Source organism: Scyliorhinus canicula, chromosome 1 (genome assembly GCF_902713615.1).
Source record: "Scyliorhinus canicula chromosome 1, sScyCan1.1, whole genome shotgun sequence".
Taxonomy (NCBI): domain Eukaryota; kingdom Metazoa; phylum Chordata; class Chondrichthyes; order Carcharhiniformes; family Scyliorhinidae; genus Scyliorhinus; species Scyliorhinus canicula.
The window spans coordinates 152990788-153015170 of NC_052146.1; the positions used below are offsets into that span (position 1 = coordinate 152990788).

At 48.7% G+C, this 24383-nt stretch overlaps 1 long non-coding RNA gene across 1 annotated transcript in view; it reads right to left on the reverse strand.

Annotated features, from left to right (window-relative positions):
- LOC119968638 overlaps positions 1 to 24383 on the reverse strand; it is a 76074-nt gene that overhangs the window by 47831 nt on the left and 3860 nt on the right. Inside the window, exon 2 of the long non-coding RNA XR_005461159.1 lies at positions 21660 to 21778. This is a non-coding gene — a long non-coding RNA (uncharacterized LOC119968638). The remainder of the gene's footprint in view (positions 1 to 21659; positions 21779 to 24383) is intronic.

The window sequence follows — 24383 nt, forward strand, 5'->3', positions numbered from 1 at the left end:
ACCTATCAGCATTTATTGCCCATCTCCAACTGCACTTGAGAAGATAATGCTCAGCCGCCTTCTTGAAATGCTGCAGTCCATGTGTTGTAGGAACATTCATAGTCCTGTTAGGAAGGTAGTTCCAGGATTTTTATCCAGTGACAGTGAAGAAACATTGAAACATTTCCAAGTGAGGATGGTGTGTAGTTTGGAGGGGAACTTGCTGATGATGTTGTTCCCATGCACCCTTGTCCTTCTAGGTTGTAGAGGTTACAGGTTTGAAAGGTGCTATCAAAGCAGCCTTAGTGAGTTGTTATAGTGCATCTTGCAGATGGTACACACTGCTGCTACTCTGCGTCGATGGTGGAGGATGTGAATATTTAAGGTGGTGAATGGGGCACCAATCAAGTGGGCTGCTTTGTCCTGCTGCTTTGTTGAGCTTCTTGAGTGTTGTTGGAGCTGCACCCATACAGGGAAGTGGAGACTATTCCATCACATCCTGACTTTCTCTCACCATAGCTCTTCATCTAATAAAAGGCTTTGGGGAGTCAGGAAGTAGACTCTCTGTAGAATTCCCAGCCTCTGACTTACTTTTGTAGCCACGTTTTCTTTTTAAGTCACCATAATCCCAGATGACCACAGGTCTCTTTCCCCTTTGAGAGGGAGAGCTGACTGGATCACCACACCTCAGGCGAGGGGCAAGATTGAAAAGGAAGGTTATTCATGAATAATCTCAGCCGGTAGGGGAAATGAACTCACGCTGCTGACCTTACCGCAGCATTTATTTGAGGTCCAATTCGGTTTCTGTTTAATGCTAACCATTAGAATATTGATAGTGAGGTATTCAGTTACAGTAATGCCTTTGCAGATCAAAGAGAGATAGTTAGATTCTCTCTTGTTGAAATTGTCATTGATTAGCACTTGAGTGGCGAAAATGTTACTTGCCACTTATCAGCCCAAGTCTGAATATTGTTCAGGTGTTACTGCATGTGGACTTGGACTGCTTCAGTGTCTGAGAAGTCGCGAATGGTGGAGCTGCTATTGCCTACTTCCATTCTTATCATATCTAATTGCACCCAGGGTATGACTTGCAATGTCTTCTCTTCCTGTTCATGCACTGTTACCTCTGATGCCTCCCAAAGGTCTACCCTTGACCCCCTCCTAATTCTCATCTACATGCTGCCCTTGGTGGCATCATCCAAAAGCACAGCATTTGTTTTCAGATGTACACTGATTACACCCAATTCTATCTCACAAATGCTGTTGCTAAATTTACAAACTGTTTCTCTGACATGGAGCAGAAATTCCCTCCATTTAAATACTGAGACGGTTCCAAAATCCATTGCCTTGCTACTGACTCCATCCTACATCCTGGCAAGTTGAGAACTAAAGCAATCTGTTTGCAACTTTTGAGTCATATTTGACCCCAAGGTCAACTTCTGACCATCCTTTTCTACCTGCATAAAATTGTCAGATTTCACCCCCGTCTATGATCATCTGCTACTAAACCCTCATCTCTGCCTTTGTTACCTCTAGACCTAATTGTTCCAATGCAATCCTGGTCGGTCTTCTGGATTCAACCCTCCACAAATTGGAGGTGATCCAGAACTCTGATAACCCATTTCCTTTCCATTGCTGGCCTGGTCAAACAATGTCATAGAATCATCGAATCATAGAATTTACAGTGCAGAAGGAGGCCATTTGGCCCATTGAGTCTGCACCGGCCCTTGGAAAGAGCACCCTACCCAAGCCCATACCTCTACCCAAGCCCATACCTCCACCCTAACCCTGTAACCCAACCTAACCATTTTTGGATACTAAAGACAATATAGCAAGGCCAATCCACCTAACCCGCACATCTTTGGAGTGTGGGAGGAAACCGGAGCACCCAGAAGAAACCCACGCAGACACGGGGAGAACGTGCAGACTCCACATAGACAGTGACCCAAGCCGGGAATCGGTCCTGGGAGCCTGGAGCTGTGAAGCAACTGTGCTAACCACAATGTTACCGTGCTGGCCTTGATTTTAAAGTTCTTTTCTAATCCCTCCTATCACTGGAGTTTTCTCCAGGCCCACAACCCCTAAGGTACCCGCGCTTATCTAATTCTGCACGCGGGTGCATCCCCAATTTGAAATGTTTTACCAGAGTTCACACCGCTAATTGAAATCAAATCAAGACAAGACCAGATTCAAATCTATTCCTATTCCTGCTCCCATAGTCAAATAAACTAGTGGGTTCATGCTCAGACTCAGATGCTAAGAGTGGACAGTTGGTCAAGGTAGCGTCGGACACTGCCTGTTCCACAAACCACGTACGGAAGGGTGTGGTCATGTCTCTGCAGTTTCAAAGAGCGCTCTTGCAGTTGAGGTCAAGTATTTTGTTTTTGGTGCAAAAAGTAAGCAAAACCGGATAAAGCCTGAGATGAATTGATTGTCACAACAGCAGCTGTGCTAACAACACAGGGAAAGATGCTTTGCTTTACTTTCATTCTCTAACTGTGGGCTTCCCACCAGCAGAGGCACGATTGGGTTTTGCGGCAATGAACTGTCATGGCCTCCAGCAGCCTCTATGTACCTGCCTTTTCACAGCCAGCTCTCACGGTTCAATGCAACCTAAATTCATATGTGCCTAGAAAGGAAAAAAAAATTATAAAACAGGGAAATAAGAAAACTTGTCCGAACTGTTTTTCCCTTCTACGTAGCTCTTTGCATCTTCATTGAATTAAGGTGTGAAAAAAATTCTGCATGTGTGATAACATGCAGACCTATGTGTAGTATTTCCACTGTTCTCCTCACATTTAGGTGGCTTTGGTTTAGTCGAGATATAAACCATTGAGGTCCCCAATCTAAATCTACCCTTTCATCAATCTGCTTTGCTGGAAGGTTCCAGTAAGGAATCAAACACCCGACGTTAATAGGTTATTAAATGGTTTGCAATTTAAAACCAAGGGCAGCTGAAGGTTCTTCCTTGTCACAGCTGGATCAGAGAAACTAATGATGTGCTAGATTTTCATTTGTCAGAAATTCTGACACTTATGAGCTAATTTTAAAAAATAATGCTTTAATTGCTCCACGTTTTCAGAACCGGTTATTCAGGCACTCTGTCTTACCTGTGCTTCCTTCCATGGTGATAAATGTCATCAATTTATAATTCCTGACTGCTTGTGTGCTTCCAATTTTTTTGTTAATATTTGTTTTTCAGGCACTGAGGTCAGCAGGGCTGTGAGGGAATCTTACACATATCCAAAATTCCTCGACTCCTGCTGCAACCCAGACTCTCCCCACCCGTCTCCCCCCCTGTCGAACCAAGTGATGAGCAGCTATTCAATGCAGGAATGACCACCTCACTAAACACAATGCCCCGTGTGAGGAAGTTGATCGGGGACGCAGAAACATAAATTATATGTAGAATTATAAACGTGGCACACCAGTGCCAGGGCAGAAGCACAAGTAAGGATCGCTTTTGTGAGGGCCAAAGAATCCAGCACGAGTTGAAGGATAGAAAGAAATAACATTTATTTCCAATAACATTTACATACACAACCGCAGCAGCAACTTCCCTTGTTGCTCACTCTCCTGAAGCCAGTTCCAAACTGGCCAGCTTTATTTATGCAGGGAATCTGCTAATGATTTCTCCGCCCTCCCCATTGCAGAAACTCATACTCCTAAAGGATTGTGGGGTTGCCATTAGTCCCCAGCCAGTGGTAAGCAGGCAAGTTATAACATCCCTCCTCCCAAAGTCAAAGGAATCCACCGAAGACCCTGGCGAAGGAGGGCTTCTGGCTCATTTTGCCGCAAGCCGGACACCATTTGCACGAGGCACTGAATCGGGCGGCGTGTAACGAGACGGAGAACAGCGCTTCCGCGATGAACAGCGTAATGGTTGTACATCCACGGTCCGTGGGCCAGAGGATTCCCCCTCTGAGGTGTCCTGTGTCTCCATCTCGGAGCCGGAGTCTGCTGCCTCCGTCATCTCGGCGTCTCTATCTCCACGCGGTTCTGCAACGACCTGTGCAGGCTTTGATTGCAGCACCAGAGGAAGATTGTGAGGAATACTTTCCACTGGTCTCTGTGGCTGTAGAAATGAGCTCCGGGGGCGGGGAATCTTTGGAAGGGATGGTTTTCTGGACCGAACGTGGTCTACATGCTTCCGCTGGAGACGACCCTGGGCTTGCGTCTGGGAAGAGATAGGGCCCGTTTGGTGAATGATTACGCCAGGGACCCACTGGGCACCACTAGCAAAATTCTGAACGAACACTGGGTCACCGGGCGCAAACTGCCGAATCGGCCGATGCCGAGTATAACCATGTCCCTGCCGTTCTTGTGTGCGGCATACTTTGGCGCCAATGTCCGGGAGGATCATGCTAAGGCGGGTGCGAAGTCTCCGGCCCATTAGGAGTTCTGCGGAAGTTACCCCAGTCACTGCATGTGGGATAGTCCAATATGAAAACAAAAAACGAGCCAGCCTCGTGTCCATTGACCCGGAAGACTGCTTCTTTAGGCCTCGTTTGAATGACTGCACTGCGCGCTCCGCCAACCCATTTGAAGCCGGGTGGTAAGGGGCAGTGCGGATATGGCGTATGCCATTCATTTTCATGAACCTCGCAAACTCCTCACTTGTGAATGGAGTGCCGTTTTCCGTGACCAGCACCTCGGGGAGGCCATGCGTACTGAAAGACAAATGCATCTTCTCGATTGTTGCACAGGACGTTGTGCCTACCACCTTATGCACCTCTAGCCATTTAGACTGGGCGTCGATTAATAGAAGGAACATGGATCCTTGAAAAGGGCCGGCGAAATCCGCATGCAAGCGCGCCCAAAGCCGCCTGGCCATTCCCAGTGATGTAGGGGTGCGGCCGGCGGAAGCTGCTGATGATCCTGGCAAATGGAGCAGTTTTGGGCCACCTTCTCAATGTCGGTGTCGAGGCCTGGCCACCAGATACAACTCCGGGCCAACATTTTCATTTTAGTCATACCTGGATGCCCATTGTGCAAGTCTCTTAGTATCAGCTCCTGTCCTTTTTCCGGAACAATCACACGCGTCCCCCACAAGAGGATACCGTCTTCCACACTAAATTCTGACAACTTGGAGGAAAATGCCCGCAACTCGCCTGGGAGCTGTCTCTGCTGCCCACCATACAGGACTATGTGCCGAACCTTTGACAGGACTGGCTCCGTCTGGGTCCACTGATGGATCTGTGATGCCATGGCAGGCAGGGTGTCCATAAGATTTAGGGTTGCAACCAACTCACCGGTCGTGGGGATCGATAAAGGCAATCCTCAGTGCGTCGGTATTCGCTATCTGGGTTCCTGATTTGTGCTCCAGAGAATACTCGTAGGCAGCGAGAAAGAAAGCCCAGCGCTGGATCCGTGCAGAAGCAATGGATGGTATTGGCTTATCCTCTCGGAAAAGTCCCAGCAGAGGCTTATGATCAGTCATGATAGTGAAGTGGCGGCCATACAAGTACTGGTGGAAGCGTTTCACCGCAAAAACCACCGCCAGGCCCTCCTTCTCGATCTGCGCGTACTGTTTTTCCGCTGCAGTCAATGTGCGGGAGGCGAAGGCTATCGGCTGCTCAGCCCCACTCTCCATCTTGTGGGACAGGACGGCCCCAATACCATACGGGGATGCATCACATGTGGTGAGCAAAGGCTTTCCAGGATCACAGTGGGTTAGTAACTCAGGCGACGACAATTGTTATTTTACCCGCCAGAAAGCAGTTTCTTGCGGCTGACCCCAAACCCAGGTGCGATTCTTCTTTAGCAGAAGGTGCAACGGGGCCAGCAAGTTGCCAGATTGGGGAGGAACTTTCTGTAATAGTTTACGAGGCCGAGAAAAGAACAAACATGCAAAGTGTCGGTCAGGGTGGGGGCCTGTTGGATTGCGTGCATGTTCTCTGCGACGGGGTGAAAACCTTTGCGGTCCACCCGATAACCCAGGTAGACTACTTCCTTCGCCTGAAAGACGCACTTTGTGCAACGTAAACGGACTCCAGCCTCCGAAAAGCGTCGAAGGACAGCCTCCAAATTTTCCAAATGTACCTGCTCCGACGTCCCTGGAATCAAAACGTCATCTAAGTAGACAGCGACACGCAGTAAACCTCTCAAAATGCCCTCCATGACGCGTTGAAAAATAGCACAGGCAGAGGTTAGTCCAAAGGTCAATCGTGTATATTCATACAGGCCCCGGTGTGTATTAATCGTTACATATGGCTGGGAGGCAGGGTCCAGCTCCAACTGTAGGTAGGCGTGACTCATATCTAATTTTGTGAACGAGAGTCCGCCTGCAAGCTTCGCGTAGAGATCCTCTATGCGAGGCATTGGGTATCGGTCGAGTCGGGAAGCCGTATTCACTGTACGTTTATAGTGGCCGCACAAGCGAACTGAGGCATCTGGATTCATTACAGGTACAATTGGTGCTGCCCAGTCAGCGAAACAGACGGGCCTGATAATACCCAAAGTCTCCAAACGAGTGAGATCCCCTTCTACCTTCTCGAGCAAGGCGTAAGGCACCGGGCGTGCCCGGAAATAGCACGGCGTGGCTCCTGGTTCGACTTGTATACAGGCTACAGCCCCTTTTATTTTCCCCAAACCGGGCTGGAGTACATCTGGGTATCGTCCTGGCACCTCAGTCAACCCTTCAGAAACTGTTTGGAGGATGTGCTGCCACTGCAGCCGCGAATGGCGCAACCAGTCCCGACCCAACAGGCTGGGCCCATGGCCGCGCACCATGATAAGTGGTAACCGCCCCTCCTGGTATCCATACACAACAGGGGTCATTGTGGTTCCTGCAATGTCCACTGGTTCCCCCGTGTAGTTGGCCAACCTGGCCTGTGTGTCGGTTAATGTAAGGGTCTGTATACCCTGCTTGATGCGGTCGAATGTCCTCTGGGCGATCACTAGGGCCTCTGCACCAATGTCTAACTCCATCTCAAGCAAGTGACCATTGACCCAACTGTCACTTTAATGGGGCCACACGGGGAGCTGCCACACAATGCAGCTGCAGGCAGTCATCCTCTGTCTCCACATCCTCGGGAGTAGTCGCTGCAGGTTCATCCAAATGGAAGGTACGGCCCTTGGGCTGGCCCCAGTTTCTGTTGGAACGACAGCGCCTCTGGCGCCCCCGGGACCGGCGTCCACGATGGGGTCGGCACCCACAAGTCTGACACGGACATGGCGCCTCGTTCATTAGTTCTGGAGAAGGCTCCCTTCGGGGAGGAATGTCCGACGGCCACTGGCATCGATCCGGACGTCGCCTCGCCCAAGGTACCGCAGGGGTGCAGGGGGACGCTTTCCGATGGAAGGGGTTGCGCCCCAAGGCATGCACCTCCATTCCCTGTAGCTCCTGCACTCCTCGTTCTGCGCTCTCTCGGGACAATACTATTTGAATGGCCTGCTGAAAAGTCAATGTTGGCTCAGCTAACAACTTTCTCTGGGTGGCCGCATTGTTAATACCGCAAACCAGACGGTCGCGTAACATTTCTGACAAGGTCTCACCATAGTCACAGTACTCCGCAATCCAGCGTAGCCTGGATAGAAACTCGGCAAGGGATTCTCCTGGGGTCCTTTCGGCGGTATTAAACCGGTAACGTTGGACTATCGTGGATGGGGTTGGGTTAAAATGTTGCCCCACTAAGTTCACAAGTTCATCAAACGTTTTGGTGTCCGGCGCAGCTGGGTACGTCAGGCTCCTAATCACCCCAAACGTATGCGGGCTGCAGGCGGTGAACAATATGACCACCTGCCGCTCGTTTTCGGTGAAGTTGTTTGTCCGGAAATAGTAACGCATCCGTTGTGCGTACTGGTTCCAGCTTTCCAGCGCAGCGTCAAAAACATCCAAACATCCATACAGAGGCATGGTGGAATAGAAAGCAACTTCCAACCTGTATCCAACAAAAATCCAGGGAGGCAGCTTCAGCAGTGTAGACAGCTGTTCACTTTAACCCTCGTCGCCAGTTTTGTGAGGCCACCAAGAATCCAGCACGAGTTGTAGGATAGAAAGAAATAACATTTATTTACAATAACATCTATATAAACCAGCAGCAGCAACTTCCTTGCTGCTCACTCTCCTCTAGCCTGTTCTAAACTGGCCAGCTTTATTTATGCAGCAAATCTGCTAATGATTTCTCCGCCCCCCTCATTGGGGAAACTCATACTCCCAAAGGATTGCAGGATTGCTGTTAGTCCCCAGCCAGTGGTAAGCAGGCAGGTTATAACAATCACATCAAAAATCCTGGGTGCTTTAGCCAATTCAGACACATTTCTACTGAATGTTTAAAGTGCAGGTGGCAGGCCGGCAGCCATTTGCGGTCACCCGGCGGTGGGCCCGCCAAAAGCTGACAATGAAGTCGGTGCAGGCGGTCTATAACAGAACCTCCGGGAACCTCCGGCCACTTATTGCTGCCCAGTGCCCATCCGTAATTGTCCTTGAACTGAACTCTGTCGTTTCAGAGGATGTTTTTTTTAAAAAAAATACTTTTTATTCAAGTTTTTCAAAAACAAATTTCTCCCCACAATTTAAAACAAACAAGGCGTGTTTCCACACCAACACAAGAAAAGAACTCACCCCCCAAAATAAATAATAACAAAAAACCAACAGCAATACAAGAAAGAAGAAAATAACAACATAGCAAACCCACCGCTGCAAAAACAAATCCCCTAACCATCCCCAAACCCTCCCCCCCCCCCCCCCGCCTTCCCCCCCCCCTCCCCCCACCCCCAAGTTGCTGTTGAGACCGACCACTCTCTACCCCTTCGCCAGGAAGTCGAGAAAGGACTGCCACCGCCGAAAGAACCCCTGTACCCACCCCCTCAGGGCAAACTTCATCCTCTCCAACTTGATGAACCCAGCCATGACGTTGATCCAGGCCTCTGAACTCAGGGGCCGCGTATCCCTCCACTGTATCAGAATCCTGCGCCGGGCTACTAGAGACACAAACGCCAGAATGCCGGCCTCTCTCGCCTCCTGCACTCCCGGCTCCGAAGCTACCACAAAGATCGCGAGCCCCCAGCCCGGCCTGACCCTAAACCCGACCACTTCCGACAAAGTCCCCGCCACCCCCTTCCAAAACCTCTCCAAGGCCGGACATGCCCGGAACATATGGGTGTGGTTCGCCGGGCCTCCCGAACACCTCCTACACCTGTCTTCCCCTCCGAAGAACCGGCTCATCCTTGCCCCTGTCATGTGAGCCCTGTGCAGCACCTTCAGCTGAATTAGGCTGAGCCGTGCACAAGAGGAGGAGGAATTCACCCTCTCCAGGGCGTCCGACCACGGTCCATCTTCAATCTCTTCACCTAGCTCTTCCTCCCACTTCGCTTTGAGCTCTTCTACTGAGGCCTCCTCCTCCTCCTGCATCAGCTGGTAAATAGCCGAGATCTTTCCTTCACCGACCCACGTCCCCGAAAGCACCCTATCCTGCACCCCACTTGGCGGCAGCCGCGGAAACTCCGCCACCTGCCTCTTAACAAATGCCCTGACCTGCATATACCTAAAAGCGTTCCCAGGGGGGAGGTTCCACTTCCCCACCAGCTCCTCCAGAGTTGCGAACTTCCCATCCAGGAAGAGGTCCCCAAACTGTCTGATGCCTGCCTTGTGCCAATTCCCAAATCCCCCACTCGTTCTCCCCGGCGCAAAACGGTGATTGTTTTGGGCCCCGTATCGGGGCCCAAACTGAGGCCTTCACTTCCCCCTATGCCGCCTCCACTGTCCCCAGATTTTAAGGGACGCAACCACCACCAGACTCGTAGAGTACTTTGCCGGGGGGAGTGGAAGTGGGGCCGTCACCAAAGCCTCCAGACTCGTACCCGCACAGGACGCCACCTCCAATCTCCTCCATGCATCACCCTCCCCTTCCGTCACCCACCTGCGAATCATCGCCACGTTCGCCGCCCAATAATATCCACACAGATTGGGCAGCGCCAGGCCCCCTACCTCCCTTCTTCGCTCCAAAAATACCCTCCTTACTCCCAGAATCGACTTATTCACCCTTCTGAAAAAAGCCTTTGGGATCAATATGGGGAGGCACTGGAAAAGAAACAAAAACCTCGGGAGCACTGTCATCTTCATCGACTGGACCCTGCCCGCCAACGAAAGCGGTAGCGCGTCCCACCTCCTAAACTCCTCCTCCATCAAGCCCCACAAGCCTCAAAAAGTTAAGCCTATTCATGATAAGTCCTAGGTCCTAGCCACCTGCACCCCAAGATACCTAAAGCTCCTCCCAGCCCTCTTCAACGGGAGTTCACCTATCTCCCTCTCCTGACCCCCCGGGCGCAGGACAAACAGCTCACTTTTCCCCACATTGAGCTTATAGCCCAAAAAGTCCCCAAACTCCTGAAGTATCTTCAGCACCTCTGGCATCCTCTCAGCCGGATCCGCGACATACAACAGCAGATCATCTGCGTACAGCGACAACCAGTGCTCCTCCCTCCCCCCGCACAATCCCCCTCCAACTCTCCAAGTCCCTCAGCGCCGTGGCCAGGGGCTCAATCGCTAACGCGAAGAGCAGGGGACACAAGGGGCACCCCTGCCTCGTCCCCCTGGAAAGCCGAAAGTCCGCCGATCTCCTCCCATTCGTCACCACACTCGCCACCGGGGAGCTGTACAGCAACCTCACCCAACTGATGAACCCCTCATCAAACCCAAACCTCCTCAACATCTCCCACAGGTGACTCCACTCCACCCTATCAAAAGCTTTCTCCGCATCCATGGACGCCACTATTTCTGACTCCCCAGCCGCCGGCGCCATCATCATGACATTAAGGAGCCTCCGCACGTTGGCATTCAGTTGTCTCCCCTTTATAAACCCCGTTTGATCCTCATGAATCACCATCGGGACCACATCCTCCACCCTCCTGGACAGCACCTTTGCCAACAACTTGACATCTACATTAAGGAGCGAGATCGGCCTGTAAGACCCACACTGAAGGGGGTCCTTGTCCCGCTTCAGGAACAAAGAGATAATTGCCCTGGACATCGTTGGGGCAGAGCCCCCTCCTCCCTAGCCTCATTCAGGGTCCTCACCAGCAGCGGGCCCAGCAAATCTGAAAATTACTTGTAAAATTCCACCGGGAACCCATCAGGCCCCGGCACTTTCCCTGCCTGCATACTTCTCAACGCCTCCACCAGCTCCTCCAACTCAATTGGGGCCCCCAAACCCGCTCGTCCCCTACTCTTGGCAACTCCAGCCTATCCAAAAAGCGGTCCATCCCACCTGCTTCCCTGGGGGGCACCGCCCGGTATAGCCCCTCATAAAAGGATCTGAACACCCCATTGATGTCCTTTCCACCCCGCACCAAGTTCCCTCCTGCATCCGTGGCTCCCCCAATTACTCTAGCTGCCTCCCGTTTCCAGAGCTGGTGAGCCAACATCCGACTTGCCTTCTCCCCGTACTCATTTACCGCCCCCTGCGCCCTCCTCCACTGCGCCTCCGCCTTCCCGGTGGTTAAAATGTCAAATTCCGCTTGGAGATTGCGCCGCCTCCTCAAAAGCCCCTCCTCCGGGGTGTCTGCATATCTCCATCCACCCTTACCATTTCCTCCACCAGCCTCTCCCTCTCGGCCCTCTCCCCCCTCTCCCTGTGCGCCCAAATAGATATCAGCTCCCCTCTGACTGCTGCCTTTAGCGCTTCCCAAACCACCCCAACTTGCTTTCAGAGGATGGTTAAGAGTCACATTGCTGTGAGATCTGGATCAGGTAAGGGCAGCAAAATTCTATCCTTAGAGGAGGTTGGTGAAACAAATGAGTTTTAACGACAATCAGTAATGGTTCTTTCAATTCTAGATAAATTCCATCAGTTGTCATGGTGGGATTTGTACCCATGTCCCGATGACGTTAGTTTGTGCCCCTGGATTACTAATACACTGACTTTCCCACGATAACATTATCTCCTCCTGGATTGATATCGAATGGTATTTTCCCACCCCATACTTGATATCTTCTATTTTATTGATACTGCCTTAATTCCGATAAACATAAAGAGTCTTGAATGAATTATAAACCCTAACCCTAACCCTAACCCAAATTACAACCCTTGAATTAATTATAAAAAAAGATAGTCTGTGCCAAATAATTTAAAATTCTCATGTGATTTTTCTTGTCAGTTTTCCAAATTAATTTCAAAGTTGGCGTGCATGTTTAAATAAAGAAAAGGCAAAGTTATCTCAGTCCCAGATTACGATAGGCTACTTTACCCTTTGAGGGGGAAAGTTGACTGGTGGTGGTTTGACCTGAGGATCACGACACCTCAGGTGAGGAGCGAGGTTGAGAAGGTGGGGCCTTCATGGATAATTAAATACGACAGAAATGTAACCATAGATGACAGTTACAGTCAGGTGAAGAGAGGTGGAATTCCAATTCTCTTCCTGCCTCCACTGGTGCACTAAGGCAGATTTTTGTCTGTTTCCATAGCTAGTAATCCCTGGAACTGGTCACTAGTCTGTTGCCAGGGGCTTATAGCCTGAAGGAGGGGGAGGCACTCCACATCAAGTTTGGCTGACCAGGAGTCTCTCCCGCTCTGAACATCAGCCATTAGTGTGTTTGGAAGGATTTGCAGGTCGTCATACTCAACCTGTTTGACAGCACCTTCCTTGGCCATCAAGTCCTGGGGTGACACTCGAAGTCGGAGCCTATGGCTCAGAAGTAGGGGCACTACCCACTGTGCTGCATGAGAGAGGCGGGATGGTTTGACTTTTCCCCACCCCCCCTCCTAGTTTGAGCACAATAGTTTTGTTACGAGGGATATGCTTGCCAATTCACTGAAAGCTTAACTGGAGACATGCTGACAGTGTGAAGAACACAAATAGATGTGTCCTTGAGTTTGTTTAAAAGTAAAAGGAGGATAGGTTTTATCGTACTTAACCCGATCTCAGTAAAATATAAAAATGCTTCAACTTTCAAGCACACATACACACACACACACACTCTGGTTCACTCAACACAAAAAATAGATTATTAAGTGTTGGGGCTGGATTTGGTGATATTGCTGAAGTCCATTAAAGATTAACATGATGTGGTTCCAGTTAGTTGATGTCTTGAGTGGATCCAGGCTGACGTCAGTCATCCATCTGTTTTCAATGTCGAAGCATTTTAAAGAAGCAAACAATTTAGATATTTTTCTGGAGAGCAGTTGCTGGGTTGAGTTCTTTACAAAATCTCTGTCTGCTACACATGGATAGTCAAACTGTAGGCAGGGCGTGAGCTTGTAAAACTAGGTGGAGACAAAGAGATTGAGAGAGATTGAGAGAGCGAAAGGTCCATATTAGTGTCTTCTGTTCTGATGATTTCCAGGCTGGCTTGTTTCTCCCTGGTTATTGGAATGAATGAGATTTGTTGTCCGAGGTTAGTTTTGTGTAATGTGACCAGACGATCAATGCATCCATTGTCTACACAAATGATTTAAAAGTAGAAGTTACTACTATAGAATGGGAGATGTATTATGGATGTTCATACCTTCTTATGATAAACCTGTTCCTCTGCAGCTGTATTTTGTAAGTGTCACTCAGAGATATTGGGCTGGATTCTCCAATTTTGCGGCTAAGTGCCGACGTTGACATGGGAACAGTGGCGTTTTATGACTCCAAAATCGGCATTGAACCCTCACAAATTCCGTGACTGGTGAGAGGCTAGCAGCAGCAATGGGTAAAACCCCCGGCACCCGCACCAAAACCGGGCAGAGAATGGTGGTACAACATGGCACGGCCACGCGTGGACTCGACCTGCCAGATAGTGCACCCCTGGAACCCCCCTCGCCACCACAGACTACCTCTACCAGTCTCCCCAGACCCGGCTGAGGCCCCCCTGGCCAGCGGCACGGCTCCCCCCCATGGCAGTGGCGGTGCTGGACATAGTCCACAGCCACCATGCGAGGTTGACGAAAACTGAGAGCACAAGTGATCTGCGCCATTGTTAACTTGGCCCATCGGGGGCGGAGCATCGGGGGAGGACCTTCAGGTGACATCGGCGTGTGGCAAAAACCCCGATGAGGCCGTTTTGGAGGGGGCGGAGCATCCAAAACAGGCGCCACCCCTGGTTTCGACGTCAAAAGGGATTCTCCACCCGATCACCAATTACGATATCGGCGTCGGGCAATGGAGAATTCCACACATCTAAAATTGGAGATTTGGGTAAGCGTACAGACATTCGGAGATATGTATTCCATAAATGGTTCCGTGTCAGCACCTCCATTCAAGGCAGGGCACCCCTCGCAGAGTCATTTCATTCAGAACTTTCTGGAGACTTGAGATAATTCTGCATCTGAGCAGAAATTACATAGGTCACCTGACCCTTGGCAGCCATCTTAAAAGCTTCTTATTTTCATCCTTTTAAACCTTAGCCAGTCAATAAATAAAGTCATTTTTATAAAGCATGGCTTCGTAACAAGACACAGAGTTATAGAACATAGAACATAGAACGATACAGCGCAGTACAGGCCCTTCGGCCCACGATGTTGCACCGACATGGGAAGTCAAAAACTAAAGGCCATCTAACCTACACTATGCCATTATCATCCATATGCTTATCCAATAAACTTTTAAATGCCCTCAATGTTGGCGAGTTCACTACTGTTGCAGGTAGGGCATTCCACGGCCTCACCACTCTTGGCGTAAAAAACCTACCTCTGACCTCTGTCCTATATCTATTACCCCTCAATTTAAGGCTATGTCCCCTCGTGCTAGCCACCTCCATCCACGGGAGAAGGCTCTCACTGTCCACCGTATCTAACCCTCTGATCATTTTGTATGCCTCTATTAAGTCACCTCTTAACCTTCTTCTCTCTAACGAAAACAACCTCAAGTCCATCAGCCTTTCCTCATAAGATTTTCCCTCCATACCAGGCAACATCCTGGTAAATCTCCTCTGCACCCGTTCCAAAGCTTCCACGTCCTTCCTATAATGAGGCGACCAGAACTGTACTCAATACTCCAAATGCGGCCGTACCAGAGTTTTGTACAGCTGCAACATGACCTCATGGCTCCGGAACTCAATCCCTCTACCAATAAAGGCCAACACACCATAGGCCTTCTTCACAACCCTATCAACCTGTGAAACCATGCGCACAACCTTTTTCATAGGAAGGTCCAGCTTTTAGTGATGTCTTTGGGTAAAGTGATACAAGTAGGTCGCCGAAGAATGGGAAAGAATACTGGGGAAGGAAACACCTGAGTGCATGGTGTCTCCTCGAGGCAAGGCAAGGGTTTCTGGCTGCACCCTCTGAACATTGGTTGCATTTGAGGCGTAGGGGGATAAAGAAGAGATCACGTCAACTTTTGAAATAAAACGTGATATTTCACAGAGAGACATTGAACAGCTTGCATTTGACACTTCATTGGGCAATGAAAATGCTGTTCACAGCCACAGAATATCAAACAGACTCACTGCTGAAGTGTGCAATTTTGTTTCAAATTGTTTGCAACCATGTCTGAAGTTCTTTAGATATTAATGGAACAAAGATTTCAGACGATAATACTCAGAATGTAGTAACCACCTCGGAAAAAAACCCACCATGTCCTTAACTGACAAATGGAGATAAGAACTCGTATTCATCACACCAAGCAGAAGAACGAGACATTTTTGAATAAACAAGCACAAGCTAAAGGATGATGTACTGAGAGGAATAACAAATCAACCTCATTCTGCTACTGCTCCAAATATTCACAGGAATATCTACTCCAATGCAAATAAATCTCAGACTTGATAGTGTAACACATAGAAATTGGATAGTAACCCAATCTCAGATATTGAAGACAAATTAGATCACAGGGATATGAGAGTAACCCAAACCGCCTTCCCCAGCTGAGAATCCTGGTCCTGCACTATACAACAACCTTGACCATAATAATCCTATTAGGCCAATGTTCTTGTGGTCAGCAGACAAGCTTCCTCATACCAACACAACCTTAGAAAATCCTACACTTTAGTTAATGAGTGTAAGTAGGTTCTACAATTAACTACACTACACCAAAAATGAAACAAATGAATTATTTGGACCATGAGACTACAGCTTTGAAGATGTGTCCACTGACTTTGACTACCTGTGTGAGATCATTGAACTTCATCCAGCCCTACTGCCAAGTCCTTTGGGTCACAATTTGGGAATTGATCTCCCTAGCAACACCCTTTACCATTCCGTTTTCAGGACATGCCATGACAGCCGCTGGCTCCCTGTGAAAACATTGCCTCTCTCCTTTCCACCTTCTGTTCTAATGCTTCTACTGCCATGTCAGAAACATTGGGAGCCCCCTCCCCCCCCCCCCCCTTCTCTCTTACTCCTAACACTGACCCCCCTCTCACACAGGTTCCAATGCTGCCAGCCCAATACTCACCTACTGCTGCTTCCACGTAACTCCAGCTATTCAACCATGACAAGCACATCACCCAAACATATCGCAACATCATCCCTGATATTCTTCCCTATGCCTTGCAGGATATCTGATTGGCAATGCAAGGGAATGGACAAAAGCCACAGTTGTCTGCATCACCTGAGCCTCTGGACTCTACATCATGGGATGGCAGAGGTCATGACATTCAGTGGCACTGAGAACCTCATGGATGATCGAATCTGCCTATCTTATGCCCCTTCTCAAATCCTATTTCACTCTCAGCCTGCTATCTGGCATGAAGTGAAAGCTGCAAAAGGTGGATCTTCTGCTTTTCTCCTCATTCCACCTTCCCTCACCCCCAACCCTCCACTTCTACCTTTCTATTTTTTGGTACTTAGGAACTGTGCCTGGCCAGTCACTGGATGAGTGGGAGCAAAACAAGACCACAAACAAGAAGCACCATCATTTGATCTGATTGCTCAGATCAGTTCAGGTATGGCACAGAACATAGCTTTGAGTGTAGGCTAAAGCTGGGATCAGCACGTGGTGAATCACCAGGCATAAGCGGGCTCTAGCCAGGCAAGAGGGAAAGGGCATTTCCTGTACCAACTCACGAGAGGGTCAGGTCACAGGTGAGTTCTTCCGCAGAGAACTCAGATGAAGTCTCGGAGGAAACGGCATACAGGAATACATTGATGAACATGCAGAATGAGATTCCTGGAGTATTGACAAGCCTGCCAGAGAACCCCTTGTCATTGCTATGGAATATGGAAGAACCTGGCTATAACTTGCCACAGGGCTGGGGGCAAACGTTTGAGCCAATTCTTTCCAGTGTAGATGTGGCTCCCAGCTCTCAGATAATGCTTGTTGATGATGCCAGTGTCAATTGACCATTTCCTCAGCTTCCATTGTAGCACAGGCAGAAGTCACCAATGTCTCAGTGCAGTGTAAGTTCAGAATGGGATCATGAGATCCATGCATGTTGCCATGCAGGCTCAGACCACTGCCACCATGACTGGGATACCCTTGCTGAAGGAAGCTTGCAAGGCCCCATTGCAGTCTAGTGGTTTGTCCTTGAAAAGATACTAGGTTTGCCAAGACAGTGCCCCTCGGGTAGCAGTGGCTCGACAGTGCAGAGACCTTGTTCTCACTCAGGATGATGACATGATGTGGAGATGCTGGCGTTGGACCGGGGTGAGCACAATAAGAAGTCTTACAACACCAGGTTAAATGGTGAAATTCCTCAGGTGAATGCAGAAATGGTTAAATTCCTGAGGTGAATGCAGTTCACCTGAGGAAGGAGCAGTGCTCCGAAAGCTAGTGATTCAAACAAACCTGTTGGACTTTAACTTGGTGTTGTCAGACTTCTTACTGGGATGATGACATTCATGGCTTCACTAGTGTTACTCAACCTGCCCTTGCTCTTGCTTCTCAAGCAGGCAGCCCAGGATGCCACCAACAACGTTGAGGTGGCCTAGTCTGAACCTGAGCCCGCAAGACTCAATGGTATCCTCCAAGATTATCTGTAGCTTACCCAGTTGAAGGCAGTAGCCTGCAGCCATTGGTGTGGCATTGCACAGGAGTACAAGCACGGGTAAAGACACCTGACTGGACAGGCACCAAAGGAATGCATGAGAGTGAAAAGTTCAGGTTTTAATGGATTATTGGAAGTGTCCTTGTTAAATTTTTTATGAAATAATATTTTGTTGGTATCTTTACTTCAGGATTTGAACCGGAAGGATGATATTAAGGTCCCTAGTTGATTGGTTGAAAGGAGGGGAATTGTGCAGCCACTGTACTGATGTCTCGGGGCTGATGTCTCGGGGCAACTCTTCAAGGAAAGCCTGTTGTCTGGGATGAGAAGGTTTCGGGTGCCTCCTCCCTTCCACCTCTTCCTACTCCTGCGTTCCTCCTTCCAACATGGCCTCTGAATGCATTGTGACAAGGGCTGTTATCTCATGATTTAGAGGGTGTGGAAGATGCAGCAGACGCAGCAGATCACCATGAGCTTGGGTACAAACTCTGTGGAGTGCTGCAGAACTGCCCAGATCAGCCTAAGCAGCAGATCCTTTGCTTCAAGGTGCCAATGGTCTGTTCCACCGTATTCCTAGTGCTCTAATTATAAGTGTACAATTTTCCATGCTTAGGTGGCGGAGACGAATCAAGAACCAGATGCATAGAGGATACCCCTTGTTACTCAGCAGCCAACACCTAGTTCATCATCCTTGCCCTGCTGTGCTGATGAAGGAAGTGACTCAGTTCAGTGATCACTTCCTTGATGAATCTTAGTCACTGTGGAGATAGACCTGTGGTCCCTGAAGACCATTGGTGGTTCGGGCCTTCAGTTAAGAGCTCAATTACTTTTCCCCATCCATATAGCTTCCCCTCTTTGTTGCCTGTGCTCCATCTGCTTGACATGTTGCTGAGCAAGAGGAACTGCAACAAATGCCCCCGGGCTGGATTCTCCATTATTGGGAATATGTTCTCGCGGCAGCGCCAAAACGGTGGAGTTTCAGGCCTGAAAAACTGACATGAAAGGACTACTAATTCACAGCCCTGCAGGGGGTTCGGAGGGACCCGGCATAGTTCTGGCAGCTTTTGCCGCAGATACGGGTGCCCGCACTTCTGGGTCGTAGGCCATGCATGCGCTCGAGGGCGGTCCCCAGCGGCCACGCCATGCTCCATGGCGGACTTGGACCGCGGAGCTGGACCCTGAAAATAGACCCCCCGATCGGCCGCTCGCCCGACCCTATCCGCCCGCACACACATTACCCGTCCGCCTATAATCGGCACTCTGATCGGCCCGCCCCCGACCAGGACAGCTGCAGACTGAGTCCGCAGTCACCACATGAGAACCAGCTGGACCACATTAGTTCTACGCCACGGGACTTCGGCCGGTCAGGGCGGAGAATGGCGGAGCGGGTCTCTAGCAATGGCCCCAGGAACCAGCGCCAGTTCCAATTCCAGGCAGGAAAATGGATTCTCCGCCCACCCCCCCCCCCCCCCACGCTCGCCGCGATTTCGGCATCGGGGTGCGGAGAACCCAGTACCCCATACCTGGAATCATACAATCCCTTGATGCACAACAAAGACATTAGGCCCATTGAGGCTGCACCAACCCTCTGAATAAGCATTTCACCGAGGTCCACTACACCGTCCACCCCTCCCTATCCCCTTAACCTAACCTACACTTCCCTGGACATTAAGGGGCAATGTAGCATGTCCAATCCACCTAACCTTCACATTTTTGGACTGTGGAGGAACCGGAGCATCCGGATGAAATCCACGCAGATACACGGAGAAAGTAGAGACTCCACACAAGAGTCATTCAAGGCCAAATTCAAACCCTTTGTGCTGTGAGGCAGCAGTGCTAACCACTGTGCCAACGTGCTGCCCTCTAACCAACATTTTTGTGACAGGGTAGAAAATCCTGTGACCTCTCTTGTTTGAAAGCAGCAAGATTCCTTTCAAAACTTAACAGTTCACCAAAACCCCTCCAAGCACACATCGCAATTCTTCCAAAAGTTTCACAATTTCACACGAGCTAAAGAATGTCAAAAGCATTTTACCTGCAAATTGCATGGTTGCTCCTTTGAATAGCACGAGGGCTGGTTTCCTTGTGTGGAACATTCAGATGGTAGCAATTATGAGAGGATTGGTAAATGAACCAGCGCGGTCCACATTGGCAGAACGTGCGCCAAAATTTGCCTGAGGGTGTTTTTTGATGTCATGATCTGCATACTCTGCCACCTTCTAGAACGTGGATGGCACACCTGAGTTGGGACCTGCATCTCACACCTTGCTGGAAATTGCCAGAAGACAGGCACCTTGCCATTTTCAGCATCTGAGGTTTGCGTGGCGCCCATTGCAGCGGCACGACCAAGCTGAAGCTTGGGGCAGAAAGTAGACACTTTTGCAAATAAAGGATTTGCATCTACTTCTGATTCCTTTGCAAAATTTCCATCAGCATATATAATGTGTGTACGGTGATTGTGAAAGTGTGTTAGTCACCACTGTTGTATTACATTGTATATACTGCACTGCATACAAGGGTATTACGTAAGGCCCCTGTACTACAGGTACAGGGGTAGATCCCTGCTTGCTGGCTCTGCCCAGTAGGCGGAGTATAAATGTGTGTGCTCTCTGAACAGCAGTCATTTCGGCAACAGCTGTAGGAGGCCAACATCTCTGTGCAATAAAGCCTTGATTACTCTCTACTCTCATCTCGTTGTAATTGATAGTGCATCATAAAGTGAAGCAAAGTATAGGCTGGAATGGGATAGGACTTCAATGGGGTTCAGACTTCCTTCTTTTAAAATTCTGCCCTCCTCACTGTAGTTAACAAACCATCTAGATTCTGAAAACAGAACTGAAATATACCTTTCTCAAAGAAAATTCTGGAAATACTCAACATGTCTGCCAGTTTCTGAGGAGGGAGTAACAGAGTTAATATTTTGAGTTGAATATGACTCAGCTCTCGGCTGGAAGAAGTTTGCTGAACCTGAATGAATTTTAAGCTTGGTATGATGTTGAGTTCTTCCTCTGTTAACTTCGCCTCCCTGCTCAGTTTTTTGGCCAGGAGTTTTTTACCGTTTACCTGCCTGCTGTATTCTCTCTCCAGCTGGGACCCTCCCTGTGGCCTCCTACCTGCTCTTGATCTTTTCATTTAGAACTTGCAGCATGACAAATCTTAGCTATCTTAGTTTCTCTGGTTCCCCTCACTTGCTCTAACTTTCTCCCTCTGGACTTTCAGCATTCTGTTCTCTCAGGTCTAACCCTAAAAAGCAAGTCCTGAAGAGTCATATTAAACTCAAAATGTTTCCTCAGTTTCTCTCTGCACAGGCTTCCTGAGTACTTCCAGCATTTCCTGCTTTAATTAATTTTTTTTACACTCTATTTATACAGCCATATTTATAAACAATTGTATAAATACATCACATTTTTCTTACCCGCGTTGATTTACCTTATTGTACAGGGCAGTTTATCTTGTCTTTCATTTAATTTAAAAAATTTTTTAGAGTACCCAATTAATTTCTTTTCCAATTAAGGGCCAATTTAGCGTGGCCAATCCATCTGCGCTGCTCATCTTTTGGGTTGTGGGGGCGAAACCCACGCAAACACAGGCAGAATGCGCAAACTCCACACAGACAGTGACCCAGAGCCGGGATCAAACCTGGGACCTCGGCGCCACGAAGCAGCAGTGCTAACCACTGCGCCACTGTGCTGCCCTGTCTTTCATTTAATTGAGCCAATATACATTTCGCTGCCCTCTGGATCAGTCTATGGTCCCTCCCCCCTCCCGCCCCCTCATCCCCCCTTTGCTCCCCTCCTTCCTGCTTTAATTCATGATCTTAAGAATTCACCTCTTTCAGATTTCACTCCCTCCATCGTTGATGCACAGTGACAGCAGTGTATCCCATCTACAAGATGCACTGCAGCAACTCACCAAGGCTCCTTCAACAGGACGTTCCAAACCCACAACCTTTTTTTTTGGAGAGAAAGAGGACGAGTTAAAAAAATTATTTTTAAAAACAATTTTTATTCAGGTCATTTTCCACTTTATACAAAAAACACAACACTCATTAAACATTATTCAATTATCATAATAAACAACAGACCAGCCACCTCAACCCTGTATCCTCCATTTTCTGTTTAGAAAACACAACAGACACCCCCGCTGACGATTACCAACTCTTGAAGGAGGAGATAAACAGCCTCCACCTCGAGTAAAGCCCCTCCTCCAATCCCCTGATGGCAAACTTAATCTTCTCTAAATGCAGAAATTCTGACAGGTCTCCCACCCACGCTGTCGCCTTTGGAAGCTCCGGAGCTGGCCACCCTAGCAACATCTTCCTCCTGGCTATCAAGGAGGCCTTCGCCCCTCCTACACTCCCGACTCATCCAACCCCCCAAATATCGCCACCCATAGGCTCGTTGCCACCTTTACCCCTAAGATCTCAGACATTGTCCCTGAAAATTCTCACCAGCTTCGGACAGGACCAGAACATGTGTGTGCGATTTGGTGGCTCCCTTAAACACCGCTGACATCTGTCCCACACTTTTGGAAAGAACCCATTCACATGTGTTTTGGTCATATGCGCTCTGTGCACTACTTTAAATTGAATTAGACTCAATCTCACACATGAGGAGCTGGAGTGTACCCATGTAAGTGTGTCCTATGTCACGCCACACACTCCCTTCAAATACCCCACCCAGCTCCTCCTCCCACTTCTCCTTTATCTCTTCCAATGAGATCCTCTCCCTCAACTGCTCATAGATATGATGTGAAGATGCAGGCGTTGGACTGAGGTGGGCATTGCAAGAAGTCTCATATCAACAGGCTAAAGTCCAAAAGGTTTATTTGAAATCACAAGCTTTCAGAGCGCTGCTTCTTCATCAGGTGAAGTGGAGGCAGATTCACAATCACAGTGTATAGAGGAGAGGCACAATTGCAAGATAATTACAGATTGGAAGAATAGTTGGGATGTGAGTCTTTACAGGTAAACAAGTCTTTACAGGAACAAACAGTGTGAGTGCCGTAGGGGAATAATCACAGGTAGTCGAGATGTAAATTGTCTCACCCAGGACACTTAGTAGGATTTTGCAAACCCAGGCAGTCTGGTGGAGGTTACATGTAATGTGACATGAACCAAGATCCTGGTTGAGGCCATCCTCATGTGTGCGGAACTGGGCTACCAGCCTCTGCTATGCAATTCTGCATTGTTGCATGTCTTGAAAGCCGCCTTGGAGAATGTTTATCTGAGGATTGGAGGCTGAATGTCCTTGACTGCTGAAGTTCCCCGGCTTGAAGGGAACACTCCTGTCTGGCGAGTACAAAGAACACCACATGGTACCAGGTGTTTATTATCAGAAGTAAGCATTAGTTAGATTAGTAAAGATCAGCATAAGAAGATTGAACAAACAATCCAGAAGCGACAAAGCGCAAAAAATCTACACCGAAGACTAATCGGAAGATGGAGGATCTCAAGAAGCCTGACTGCTTCAGGATAAACGGTAAATTATGCCAAAGTTGGATTTTCTTTGAACAGCAGTTTGAAGTTTTCCTTTCTTCGTCCCCGCTAGAAATGCTTCTGATCAAAGAAATACAGCACTCCTATGCAATTTGGCTGGACCGCAAGTGTTAGAATTGTATAATTAATTTGAATTTACTGCGGATGAAGATTAAACAAAATATAACATGGTGCTACAAAAGTTTGATACGCACTGTAAGAAGCAAGAGAATGAGACCTATGAGTGCCACATGTTCAGAAAAAGGCTGCAGTTAAGAGGGGAGTCGGTAGACCCTTTCATAACAGATTTAAAGTGGAGAGCACAGTCCTGTAACTTTTCCTCAGCATCCGATTCAATGCTGCGTGATCAAGTTGTTTTCAGGATAATTGCCGAACGTTTGAGCGTGAAAATGCTGAGCTGGCACTGCTGCCTCTGGCTCAGTGGATCCGTGTTTGATCCCGGCCCCGAGTCACTGTCCGTATGGAGTTTGCACATTCTCCCTGTGTCTGCGTGGGTCTCATCCCCACAACCCAAAGATGTGCGGGATGGCCGTGCTAAATTGCCCCTTAATTGGGAAAAAAAACCGAATTGGGTACTCCAAATTTTTTTTTTTAAACAAATGTAAGTTAAAATATTAAAGAAGTGCTCAAATAGGGAGTGCAGAGAAGGTCTACCAGACTGATTCCAGGGATGGCGGGACTGTCATATGAGGGGAGGTTGACTAAGTTAGGATTGACTCGTTGGAGTTCAGAAGAATGATGGGGGATCTCATAGAGACTTATAAAATTCTATCAGGACTAGACAGGGTAAATGCAGGGAAAGTGTTCCTGACGGCGGGTGTGTCTAGAACCAGGGGTCACAGTCTGAGGATTCAGGCTAAACCATTTCAGACAGAGATGAGGAGATATTTCTTCACCCAGAGTGGTGACCCTGTGGAATTCATTACCACAGGAAGTAGTTGATGCTAAAACATTGAATATATTCAAGAGGTGGCTAGATATAGCATTTGGAGCAAATGGGATCAAAGGTTATGGGGAGGAAGCAGGATTTGGCCATTGAGTTGGATGATCAGCCAT